The following is a 13,705-nucleotide window of genomic DNA, read 5'->3' as shown; positions in this document are numbered from 1 at the left end:
ATTTCCCCAATTGGTAGACAATCTAAGGCATTATATAATCTCCAGGAGTGCAAGGATAATATCATACCTATTTCTCCCAGTTCTTAGAACAATAGTCTGTATACAGCAGATTCTTAATAAATGTTTGTTATATTGTGTTTGGGTGGTAATTCTCCAACTTTTATCAGGCAAGTTGGCTCCTTTAGGCTGTACTGCTTTTTGAACTTGAACATCATGCTTCTATTTGGGGACTTTTTTGCAGCTCCTTATCTTCAGTTCCCTTTTATGTGTTGGTTCCATCCATCTTTGTATTTGTATTCTCGGCACTTAGGTTGGTGCAAATAGTTAATAAATACTTGTTTTCTTTAGGATTTCCTAAGGATTTCCTTAGGACACTAGGCCTGCTCTATTCATTGTGCCATCTAACTGACTCAGATATCAATGTTATTTTATTAATAATAGTTGTATTATTTTTCATCATCATCCTAAGCCAAAAGGTATCTTTTTATCTATGAATGCCAGATTGCTAGATGAAGAGGCCTGGGATCCTCTTTAAACAAAATCATGGTGGTCGGTGGTCAGAAAGCCAAACTTCAAGTCAGAAAGACTTTGGTTCATCTTATTGTTGCACATATTCAGCAGAGCTATCATGAATTTTGTTGTGAAGTTCAAATGATAAAATCTGTTTTGTAAACCTGAAAGCAAATGTAAGGACCAACTCATCACTATTATTCCAAAAGAGGCAGTGTGGAAAGAGGTGGTCTTAAAGTCAAGATGAGGAGATCAGGAGTTAAGGACCAAGAAGGAACATCAATGCTCAAAGAATCATGAGTTAGTTAAGAGAAAACTAGAGATCTGAAGTTTCCATTGTTGTATACATCCTATAGTATGCCCACTATGTCACCACCTGTACTATTAATGAGACTGTATTGATAGGGAGCTGCAAATTTGCATTGTTGTGACCAATAAATTAACTATTTGGGCAGCTAGGTGGTGCAGTGGATAGAGCACTGGAGTTAGGAGGACCTGAGTTCAAATTTGACCTCAGATACTTGATACCTACTAGCTGACCTTGGGCAAGTCACTTAATCCTATTGCCTTGCAAAAAAATTAATTAATTTTCTTACAGTCATTTAAAGAACAGAAAATAGATGTAGAAAAAGTTGTTATAAAATTCACCATTTCAGTCATCATTTTTTAAAAACCACTAAAAATGGGAATTGAGGAATTCTTCCTCAATGCAATAAAAAAGTTCTATCTGAAGTCAAGAAGCAATACAAAGAAGGAAGAAATGTTAGACTACTAATGCTACTAATAATAGGGACTAAAAAAGAAGGGGTAGGGGTGGCTAGGTGGCGCAGTAGAGCATTGGTCCTGGAGTCAGGAGAACCTGTGTTCAAATTTGACCTCAGACACTTAATTTCAAAACTGTGTGATTTTGGGCAAGTGACAACCCCATTGCCTTGCAAAAAAACCAAAAAAACAAAAAGGGGGTGGTTATAAGCTCTTTTGGTTTAAAAATCAGTTGGTTTTTTCCATGCTACCATGGTGGTTTTTAACATTTCTATTCCTAGATATTCTTCTCACTTACAAAGAGGAACTAGTTAGTTATTTACATAGGGAAGTAGAAACCTTGGGGAAGTTACCAAGTCTATCTTGAGGTATATATAGGCTAGAGAAGGGGAGCAGATCCAGGCCTAGTCTGAGATGCACTCTAAATTTGAGGAGAGTAGATTTTCATTTTTCCTTGTCATTGTTGCTGTTTTGTGAGACATTGGGCTTAAGTGACTTGCCCAAGGTCACATAGTAAGTATCAAGTGTCTGAGAACAGATGTGAACTCAGGTTCTAGCTGTCCCCTAAAACATCTCATATTTCTTTTGTTTTGTTTTTTTTGGGGGGGGCAGTTGTTTTTGCAAGGCAATGGGGTTAAGTAACTTACCAAAGTTACCAAATAAAGGTCTGAGGTTGAATTTGAACTCAAGTTTTCCTGACTTCAGGGCCATTTATCTATCTACTGCGCTATCTAACTGTCCCAGGAGAGCAGATTTTAAAAGGGTTTTAGAATGGAGATAAAAAGTAGACCAAAATTAAACAGAATAAATCAGACTTTTTCTAACTAGGTAACACTGTGGAGAGAGCACCATACCTAAAGCCAGGAAAATCTGAGTTCAAATAAGGCTTCAGACACTTTCTAGGCCTTTGACCCTGGACAAGTCACTTAGTTTCTTTTTGTTCTGTTTCCTTATTTGTAAAATGAGAAGAATAATAGCAACTCTCTCCCAATGTTGTTGTGAGGATTAAATGATAATTGTAAAGTGCTTAGGACAGCATCAGGGACAAAGTACTATTTCAGTGTTTCTTGTTGAGTTGCTTCAGTCACGATGGAGTCTTCATGACACATTTGTGGTTTTCTTGGCAGAGATACTGGAATGATTTGTCATATCCTCCTCCATCTCATTTTACATATAAGAAAACTGAGGTAAACAAGGTTAAATGACTTGTACAAGGTCACACAGCTAGTGAGTGTTTGAGGCCAGATTTGACTTCAGACCTGCTCCATTCATTGTGCCGTCTGGGTACTTCATATATTAATGTTATTATTAGTAGTAGTAGTAGTTGTATTACTTTTCATCATCACCATTATCTTCAAACAAGGGATTAAGGAACCCTTGAGAATGAAATTGTGAAGAAATAGAAGAATAATTATGAAAAGGAAAGGGAAGCTATCTCAAGACTTTCCTTATTTTATCATTGTGGCCCCAAAATGGAAAATAATTCTCTAGAAGTCTGAGGAAAGCAAAGTACAAAGGAACTTTCACCTCCCTCTTCCTTCCTAAATTAGCTCAAGAACAAATTAATCTTTAAGGGCTTCCACATCACCTTGCTAACACTCCGTCCACTAACACCCCCCCCAATCTTTTTTTCAAATTATAATCTAAGTGTGCTTTTCTAGGGCCCTTCTAATGGCACAGAAAGAGTGGGTATACAGGCCTGTGTATGTGCATGTATGAATGTGTGTATGTATATGTGTGTGCATATATGAATATACATGATTTCTGAAGTGTAGAGATCTCTGGATGAGGAAACTTTCCCCAGTTTCCCCAGTTTCCCCAGTATAGATTAGCCCCTACTCAGTAATTAAGTTGAGGTTTGCAAAATGACAAGGTAGGAAGAAATTCAAGTCATCTTGAATTATAGGTTAGCTTTTTAAATCTACTAAGGCAAGCTGAATCTCAAATATTTTATACATGTAAATATATATATCTAGAGGCAGTTAGGTGAAACAGTGGATGGATCAGGTGTTCATGAAGTCCTGAGTTCAAATCCAACCTCAGTGACTATCTTTGTCTTAATCCACTGGACAAGGAAAGGGAAAATCACTTCATTATCTTTGGCAAGAACCCCCCACCCCCGGACAATATTAGTGTGCTATGGTTTACAGGATCAGCAAGTGTCAAATACAACTGAACTGTTGAACCACAACAAAAATTTCCCTTGCTTTGGTTACAGGTCTAGATAAGTTAGGAAGTAGTGTCAAACTCAAATAGAAATACTGATTGGCATACTGACTTAGAAAATCACAAATTAATATTATCTATGTTTTACTGCATTTTGTTTATTCTGTTAAAGATTTCTCAGTGACATTTTAATCTGGTTTAATCTTGGGAGTTTAAAGGGCACCTTGTTACTGAGGTCCATATGTTTGATGCCTTTGAGTTAGAACAAAAAAATAAAAAATAACACTGAAGTTGTGGACTTGTGAGCAGGCCTGCATGGTAAAAGGGGGGAGAAGGTGCAGAGAAAGGATAACAAGCCTGTTTTCTAGATAGGTTTGTTTGAGGTGTCAATGAGAAGAGGCAGGGATATCCAGAAAAGGCTGGAACTTTTTGATTTCTGAGGACCTGAGTTTTCTGAAAGCTCCATGTTTCTATTCTTCTCTTTTATTACATTAGTGAAATCAGTTGTCAAATGGAAATTCTGCCCCTCTTGACCATAATCCAGAGCCAGCAATTTATGGCCCAAGAGTTAACATTTGATGTAATAAACAGCTAAAAGATAAGCAAAATGAATTCCCACATTGGTAATGTCCAAAAGCATGAACCTTACTCTAGAGCTTGAATCCATCATCTCTCTGCCAAGAGTGCGGAACATGCTTTCTCATCAGTCCCTGGAATCCTGGTTGGTCTTTGTATGAACTTTTAGAAGTGTTTATCTGGGGTAGCTAGGTGGTGCAATGGATGGAGAACCCACCCGGGAGTCAGAACCTGAGTTCAAATCTGACCTCAAACACTTAATAAATACTTAGCTATGTGGCCTTGGGCAAATCACTTAATTCCATTGCCTTGCAAAAAACAAGAAAAAGGTATTTAACTTACCAATGTTTAACTTACCAATGTTACTTTAGAGATTTCTTATGTCACACTGGCAGATTGAGATAGGAACTCCCTGGTGCCCTCCCAATTTTTCTCCCAAACAACCTTGAAAAATGTCTCAGATCTGATTTTGGAGCAAGGAAGCAGTTTATCAGCCCAGGAAATGGGAAGGGATCACCCCCAGAGAGCCTGCAGCTCCTAGCACAGGGAGAAACCAGCAGTGAGACCCTGAATTAAACCAGGGAGACAAGGCAAGTCATAAGTCCTTCCAAACTAGCAGCATAGTGAGGAGCCAGTCTTACTGCAGGCCACCAGCAAAACTCTACCCTGCCCCATTGCCAGCCAGAAGCAAGGACACACACATACACACATACACACATACACACATACACACACACGACAAGTACAAGCAGAGAGACCATCTCCTCCAGTGCAAGCCAGCAGCTAAGTTACAAAGCTCTAAGTCTCATCACAAGAACCTCTGGTGGATGCAGGAGCACAGTCCAACTCTTATATATAAGTAAAATCAGAAAATGGGCAGAAAAAGTGACAAAAAAAGAACTAGACCATAAAAAGTACTAGGGTGGCAGGGATGATCAAGGCACAAACATAGAAGAGGACAACAGTGTTAAAAAAGACTATATATGAAGCCGCCCTAAAAGGAACTCCTGGAAGATCTTTAAAAGGGTTTTACAAAGCAAATAAGAAAAATGGAAGAAAAACTGGGAAACGAAATTAGACAAAGGAGCAGCTAGGTGGTGCAGTGGATAGAGCACCGGCCCTGAAGTCAGGAGGACCTGAGTTCAAATTCAGCCTCGGACACTTAATAATTACCTAACTGTGTGGTGTTGAGCAAATCACTTAACCCTATTGCCTTGCAGAAACCTTAAAAAAAAACAACAAAAAAAGAAATTAGACAAACAACATAAAAAAGTCAACAGTTTCATAGAAGAAACACAAAAAAGATATGCAAAAACTCACTAAAGAAAACAATTCCTTGAAAAGTAGAACTAGCCACATGAAAAAGGAGGTACAAAAGTTTACTGAAGAAAATAATTCTGGGGTGGCTACGTGGCATAGTGGATAAAGCACTGGCCTTGGAGTCAGGAGTACCTGGGTTCAAATCTGGTCTCAGACACTTGATAATTACTGAGTTGTGTGGCCTTGCAAAAAACCTAAAAAAAAAAAAAAAGAAAAGAATTCCTTAAAATTTAGAATGGAGCAAGTAGAAACTAATGACTCCATGAGATATCAAAAACTGATAAAGCAAAATCAAAAGAATGAAAAACTGAAGAAAATTTCTTATTGGAAAAATTACTGACCTGGAAAATAGATCCAGAAGGGATAATTTAAGAATTATTGAAAGCTATAATTTAAAAAAGAGCCTGGGCATCATATTTTAAGAAATTGTTAAGAAAAATTTCCCTATTGTCTTAGATCCAGAGGGCAAACTAAAATGAATCCATTGATCACCACCTGAAAGAGATAACAAAATGCAATCTCCTGGGAATAGTATAGTCAAATTCCAGAGTTCTCAGACAAAGGAGAAAATACAGCAAGTAGTTGGAAAGAAACAATTCAAATATTGTGGAACTACAGTCAGGATTACACAGGATTTAGCAACTGCTACATTAAAGAACCAGAAGACTTGGAATGTGATATTCCAGAAGGCCAAGGAGCTAATTATAACCAAAAATCACCTCCCCAGTAAAACTGAATATGATCTTTCAGGGGTGGTGGGGTGGTGACACAGACTGAACATTTAATGAAATGGAAGACTTAACATTCCTAATTAAAAGATCAGCACTAAAGAAAAAAATTGAAAATAAAATATGAGACTCAAGAGAAACATAAAAAGATAAACAAGAAACAAGAAAGAGAAAACATCAAAGATTCAATAAGGTTAAACTATTTATATTCCTATATGACAGTATGATATTACTAAGAATTTTATCATTATAAAGGCAATTAGAAGGAGTATACATACACAGAGGGTATGTGTGTGAGTTGACTATAATGGGATATCCCCCCCCCAAAAAAAATTAAGGGATGAGAAAGAAGATTGCACTTGAAAAAGAGAGAAGGGGGGATAAAATGAAATAAATTATTTCCATAAAAAATTGTGAAAGAGCTATTAATGTGAAGAGGAAGATAGGGGAATAGTAAGTAATGCTTAAACTTTACTCTCATAAGAATTGGCTCAGAGAGAGAATAACATACACACTCAGTTGAATATAGAAATTTATCTTGACCTAGAGTGAAGTAAAAAAGGGACTGATAGAATGGGACTGATAGAAGAGATGATGGATGGGGAGAGGTGATGAGAAAAGTTAGATATAATGAAGCTCTGGAGAAAAAGGAATGAGAATAGAAAAGGATAGACCTTTTTCTCAGCGATACATGGCACCTACACAAAAATTGAAGACGTTTTAGGGAATAAAAACTTCACAACCAAATGTAGAACAGTACAATTATTAAATACAGCTCATAATGCAATAAAATTGCATTCAGTAAAGGATAGCTAAAAGATGAATTAAAATTAAATGGAAATTAATCTAATCCTAAAAAAGTGGATCAAAGAAGAAATCATAGAAACAAAATTTCATTAAAAAGAATAACAACAATGAGATAACATATGAAAATTTATAGGATTCAGTCAAAGCACTATTTAGGGAAAATTTTATATCTCTAAATGTTTGTATCAATAAAATTGAAAAAGAACAAATCAATGAATTGGGCATGCAACTCCAAAAATATAGAAAAGGAACAAATTAAAAAAACAGACACCAAATTGGAAATTCTTAAAAATCAAATTCTTTTTTTTTAGGTGTTTATAAGGCAAATGGGGTTAAGTGGCTTGCCCAAGGCCACACAGCTAGGTAATTATTAAGTGTCTGAGACCAGATTTGAACCCAGGTACTCCCGACTCCAGGGCTGGTGCTTTATCCATTACGCCACCTAGCCACCCCAAAAATCAAATTCTTAAAAAACTGAGGTTAAAATTGAAAATATAAAAACCATTGAACTAATAAATGAGACTATTTTTATGAAAAAATAAAATAGCCAAATTGTTGGTTAATTAGGCTTTAAAAGAAAGAAGAAAACCAAATTACCAGTACCATTCACCAACAATGAAGAAAAAATTAAAATGGTTATTAGGAGTTATTTTGCCCAATTATAGGACAATAAATCTGATAATGTAAGTGAAAAAGATGAATATTTACAAAACTATATATAGCCCAGATTAATGATCTTAGAAAAAGAAATTGAACAAGACATCAATGAACTCCTTAGGAAAAAAGTTCACAGGACCTGATGGATGCAGAAGTGATTGCTATAAAACATCTAAAGAACAATTAATCTTAATACTATATAACTACTTTGAAATATAGTTGTAGTTCTATTAAATATGGTGCTAGCTGATATCTAAACCAGGAAGAGCAAAAACAGAGAAAGAAGCTTTAGTTCCATTTCCCTAATGAGTACTGCTACTAAAATAAAATAAAATATTAGCAAGGAGATTACAGTACACACAAGGATCATACATTCTGACCAAGAGAGATTTATACCAGAAATGTAGGGTTGATTCAATATTAGGAAAACTGTCAGCATAATTGACTATATTGATAACAAAACCAACAGAAACCATACCATATGATTATGTCAATAGATACCAAAATATCCTTTGACAAAATGCACATCGATTCCTAAAAATGAAAAAAAAAACCACTAGAGAGCACAGGAATAAGTGGAACTTTTCTAAAAATGATAGGTAATATGTGTCTAAAACCATCAACAAGCATCATCTTTAGTGAACACAGGCAAGAAGTTTTCCCAGTAAAATCAGAAATGAAGAAAGGCTGCCTATTACCAGAACTATCAATATTGTATTAGAAATGCTAACTTTAGCAATAAGAGAAAAAAATCGAAAGAATAGAATAGACATTGAAGATGCAAAACTATCACTCTTTGCAGATGATATGATGGTATACACAGAGAATACTACAGAAACAACTAAAAAACTATGAAATAGCTTGAGATAATTAAAAAAGATACAGAATACCAAAAAACCCCACACACATATCAGCATTTCTACATCTCACCAAAAAGTTCAGCAGCAAGAAAGAGAAAGAGCATTTAAAATAACTGTAAGACAACATAAAATACTTGGGAATCTACCTGCCAAGATAAACCCCAGGAACTATGTGATTAGAATTATAAAACATTTCACACACAAATAAAGTCAGATCTAAATAATTGGAAAAATAATAATTGCTAATGTGTAGGCTGAGAAAATAAAATAAAAATGACAATTCTACCTGTTAATGTACTCATTCAATGCCTTGCCAAGCTACCAAAAATTATTCTATAAAGCTAAAAAAATAACAAAATTCATCTGGAAAAACAAAAGGTCAAGATTAGCAAGAGAATCAGTGGGAAAAAATGTGAACTAAGTTGGCCTCCTGTACCAGATCTCAAGCTGTGTTATAAAGCAATAATTATTTTTTTATATTTGACACTAGATAAGAAATAGAGTGACTGATCAGTGAAATAGATTAAGTATGCAAATACATTATAGAAAAAGGTCATAGTAATTTAGTGCTTGATACACCTCAAAATTCAAGTTTTGGAAATTAAAAACTAATTATATGCCTTATAACAAAATAAGGTAAAAAATGTGAACATGATCAAACATAAATGGTGATACCATAAGCAACTTAGGGGAGCATATGTCAGATCTATGAATATGGAAAGAATTTAGTACCAAATGAGATATAGAGAACATTTCAAAATGTAAAATAGACAATTTTGACTATATAAAAAATAAAAGTTTTGCATAAACGAAAATTAAGCAACCAAAATTAGAAGGAAAGCATAAAACTGAAAAAATTATAGTATCTCTGATAAAAAATCTCATTTCTCAAATATATAGGGAAGTGAGTCAGATTTATAAGAATTTAAGTCATTCTCCAGTTGAAGGATATGAACAGTTTTCAGAAGAAATCAAAGCTATCTATATTAATATGAAAAATGCTCTAAGCACAAGGATTAGAGAAATGCAAATTAAAACTACTCTGTCACACCCATCAGTTTGGCTAATGTGACAGAAAAGGAAAATGATCAATGTCAGAGGAGATATGGGAGAACTGGGCCCTGTTGGAGTTGGGAACTGATCTAACCATTCTGGAGAATAGTATAGAACTATGACCAAAGGGCTATAAAACTGTGCCTATCCTTTGATTCAGCAATAGCACTACTAGGTCTGTATCCCAAAGATATTCAATTGAAGGGGAAAGAACCAATTTGTACAAGAAATTTTTATAGCAGCTCTTTTTATGATGGTGAAGGATTGAACATTTAGGGGATGCCCATCAATGGGGAATGGCTAAATAAGTTATAACACACAATTATGATGGAATTTTAGTGTGCTCTATGATATGATGAACAAGATGATTTCAGAAAAGCCTGGAAAGACTTACATGAACTGATGCTGAGTGAATGTGCTAAACCAGGAGAACTTGGTACCCAGTATTAGCAATATTGCATGATGAACAACCATGAATGACTTGGCAATACACAGTAATACAGTGATCTAAGACAAGCCCAAAGGACTCATTATTTTAAAAAAAATGCCATCCACCTCCAGAGAAAGAACTGAAGCAAATGTTTGATTGCATATGTATAGCCTATATCAGGTTGCTTACTATCTCAGGAAGGGAGAAGGGAAGAGATTGGAAGAAATTTTTGAACAATGTTACAATGTAATAGCATAGGATAGTATGTTCATTTAAAAATTATTTTTATCATATAAATTTTTCTTCTGGTTCTGCTCACTTTGCTCTGATTCAGTTCATATGAATTCCCATATTCTTCTGAAACCATCTCTTTCTTCATTTCTTATGAAATAATAACATTCTATTACATTCATATACCATAATCAGCCCAATCCCTGATTTTATAGGTGAAGAAACTCACTTGCTTCAGGTCACACAGATAGTAAAAATAATGAAACCAGAATGGGATCCAGATCCGGTATTCTTTCCATTACAAGAAACACTGAATAGGCTAATATGAATTGAGAGATCAAAAATTTGGGCTGTATATATATATATACATATATATATATGTATACATACATATATATATATGAAATGTAACATGTGTTAGGATTACAAGTTCATTATAAGCTTGAGGACAAAGTATGAAAAAAAGAGGGAATCAATAGAGATATATTCAATTTTGAAGACAGACTCTTTCTCTCTCTCTCTCTCACACACACACACACACATCCATCCTTACCACATAATAGAATCTTGATAAATGCTTATTTGATTGATTGGTATATTATTGGGGAGTCAGAAGACCTGGACTTGATCTGACAATATTGAGCTCAAACCCTCAAACTTTTTCTGGGCAGTGGCTGAGGAAACCTGTGGACCTCTTCTCAGAATTAAATATTTAAATATATAAGGTAAGAGACATAGGATGATTACAAAGAAGTCAATTTAATGAAATACAATTATCACAATATTAAAGAAACAAATCATTGATCCCAGATTGAAAACCTTTTTCCTAAAGTTTATTCTTCTTCCCTCCAAAAGTTTAAAAATAACAAGAGATTGGGGCAGCTAGGTGGTGCAGTGGATAAAGCACCGGCCCCGGAATCAGGAGTCCCTGGGTTCAAATCTGGTCTCAGACACTTAATAATTACCCAGCTGTGTGGCCTTGAGCAAGCCACTTAACCCCATTTGCCTTGCAAAAACCTAAAAAAAAAAATAACAAGAGAACCTATAACAAACAAAAGATTTAATCTCTCCAGTTGCAGAAAGGTACATCTGGTAACCTGTTCTTTATGAAAGCACAAAAAATTCAATGGTATGGTCCAGGCACACAGTCTTCTCTTGATCTCCTCTTACAGCTCAACTCCCTGCAACCACAACTATCTCCCTCACACAGGATATACTTGACCACAGGACACAAAGTCATGTTCAAGATGTGTACTAGGGACGTTGTTTTGCATTTGTAAAAAGTTCATGTAGTACCTATAATTTTGAATCTTTATAGCAAAGATCAGTCACCTAGTAACCTATAAGTGAAGCCAGTTGTCTAACAATTTCCTATATTCTACCTCCTTTAGTAGAAGAAGCAGAGAGGCCACAAAAAAGTAAAGCTGAAGAAAAAATGAAGGAAAGAGGGAAGAAGAGAGTGAGAGAGAGAAGGTAACAGAGAGGAAGAGAAATAGAAGAGAGGAAGGAACAGGATGGCACAAGGAGAGGGTGAGAGGAAGAGGAGAGGGGCAAGGAGAGAATAAGGGTGAGAGATAGAAGGAAAAAGGAAATTGGTGGAGAAAGTGGGAGAGGAGAAAGGAAGAAAATGGAGAGAGAAGTAAAAGAGAGAGAGGGGGGGATTAGAGAGAGAGGAAAAGAGGGAGGAAGAAGGATAGAGAAGGGGACAAAAATGGAACAAGAGTGAAGATAAGGGGTGGCCAAGTGGCGCAATGGATAAAGCGCCGGCCCTGGAGTCAGGAGTACCTGGGTTCAAATCCGGTCTCAGACACTTAATAATGACCTAGCTGTGTGGCCTTGGGCAAGCCACTTAACCCCATTGGCCTTGCAAAAACCTAAAAAAAAAAAAAAAAATGTGAAGATGACCAGAGTTTTTGTTTCAAGTAGAACTGGATATTGGAATCAGGCAGACTGTTTTCGTGTTTCTCTTTCATTCCCATTCTCTATAGTATATGTTTTCTCTGGGCATCTGAGAAATCTAGAAATACAGGAAAGTTTCTCTTCAGGATTTTTAAGATCACAGCAGAGAATAAGACTTCTCATTCCAGATAAACTGGTTTAACACGGGACCTAGTCCTACTGAAGATTTGATGAGTTTTTTTTTTTGTTTTTTTTTTTTTTAGGTTTTTCCAAGGCCAGTGGGGTTAAGTGGCTTGCCCAAGGCCACACAGCTAGGTCATTATGAAGTGTCTGAGGTTTGAACCCAGGTACTCCTGACTCCAAGGCCGGCGCTTTATCCACTGCGCCACCTAGCCGCCCCTGATGAGTTTTTTGAAAGGAGCTGTGGAGTTTGAACAAAGTTCCAGGACTATTCATTCCCTTTAATTTCGGAAAAAACCCAGGTATCTTATTGTCTGATCTTGTTACCTCTTAGACTTCTTGTCTCTTCCTTAAGGATATGATTTCTCTCTCATCACACCCAATTTGGATCAAGGTACAACATGGAAACAAAGTAAAGACTGACAGATTGCTTTCCTTGGGGGTGGGGTGGGGGGGAGGGAAATAAGATTGGGGGCAAAATTGTAAAACTCAAATAATATCTTTAAATAAAAATAAATTTTAAAAAAAGAATGCATTAGCTCAGTGTGGTCTAGTCAACCAAAGACAGAACAAGGTAGGAATAAATCAATGACCCTTGATCTGGCTACTGAATATGACTGATTTGAAGGCTACATATTTATGTTGGGGGGAAAACTTCATAACACATTGTGGAAGACTGGAAAGGTCAATTGTAATAGTGGTGAGGATAAGAAATTTGCTAGGTCTCCTAAGCATACACTCGGGAGCTTTTAATTTTAACTAATTATTCTTGTTAATTAAAGGAGTGGCCTCATTTATTTCCAGTTGTCAAAGGAGTACAAGTTCCACTGGTGTCTTCTCTTTTCCAATTTCCCAAGACAAAGTCCAGGTGGTTATTCCCTAGTTGCAGCCTGACTTGAATCTTTTTTTTTTTTTAATTCAGATTTTTCAAGGCAATGGGGTTAAGTGGCTTGCCCAAAGCCACACGGCTAGGTAATTATTAAGCAATTATAAGCAATTGAAGCTGCCTAATCATATAAGATCCTTAGTCTTTCACTGAGGCTGGAAGACAAAGGGTTAAGGATTAAGGGTCAAGGGAGAAGGGTAGTGAAAGTACACATCCACTGCTTGTTTACTTTTCAACCAGAAGAATTAAGGTTCTTGTAGAAGATGGTAAAAATGATAGCAGATCATACTTCATACAGAATTTCCTGCCGTTTCTTTAACATAACAATGATCTTAGATACAATGCAGACTGTCACTTTCTTCTGCATATAGTCATAGAATCAAAGGACTCTGCTGAAAAAGAAGGATCTTAATGAACCTTGAATCTCATTTTACAAAGAAGGAAACTGAGATCTAAGGATATAAATGACTAGCCCAGGTTACAGATTCCAACCCAGCTCTTATGACCCTCAATATATCCCTATTGATTTCTCCTTTTGTCATAGTTCAACTCTAAACTCATTTTTATGATTCTAATAAAAAGCTGTATCTTTTATAACTAGCAATACTTTGTATGGAGCAAAATTCAGAATAACCTATGC

This window comes from Macrotis lagotis, chromosome 7 (assembly GCF_037893015.1).
Source record: "Macrotis lagotis isolate mMagLag1 chromosome 7, bilby.v1.9.chrom.fasta, whole genome shotgun sequence".
Classification (NCBI taxonomy): Eukaryota; Metazoa; Chordata; class Mammalia; order Peramelemorphia; family Peramelidae; genus Macrotis; species Macrotis lagotis.
Note: the sequence above shows the minus strand (reverse complement) of the source record.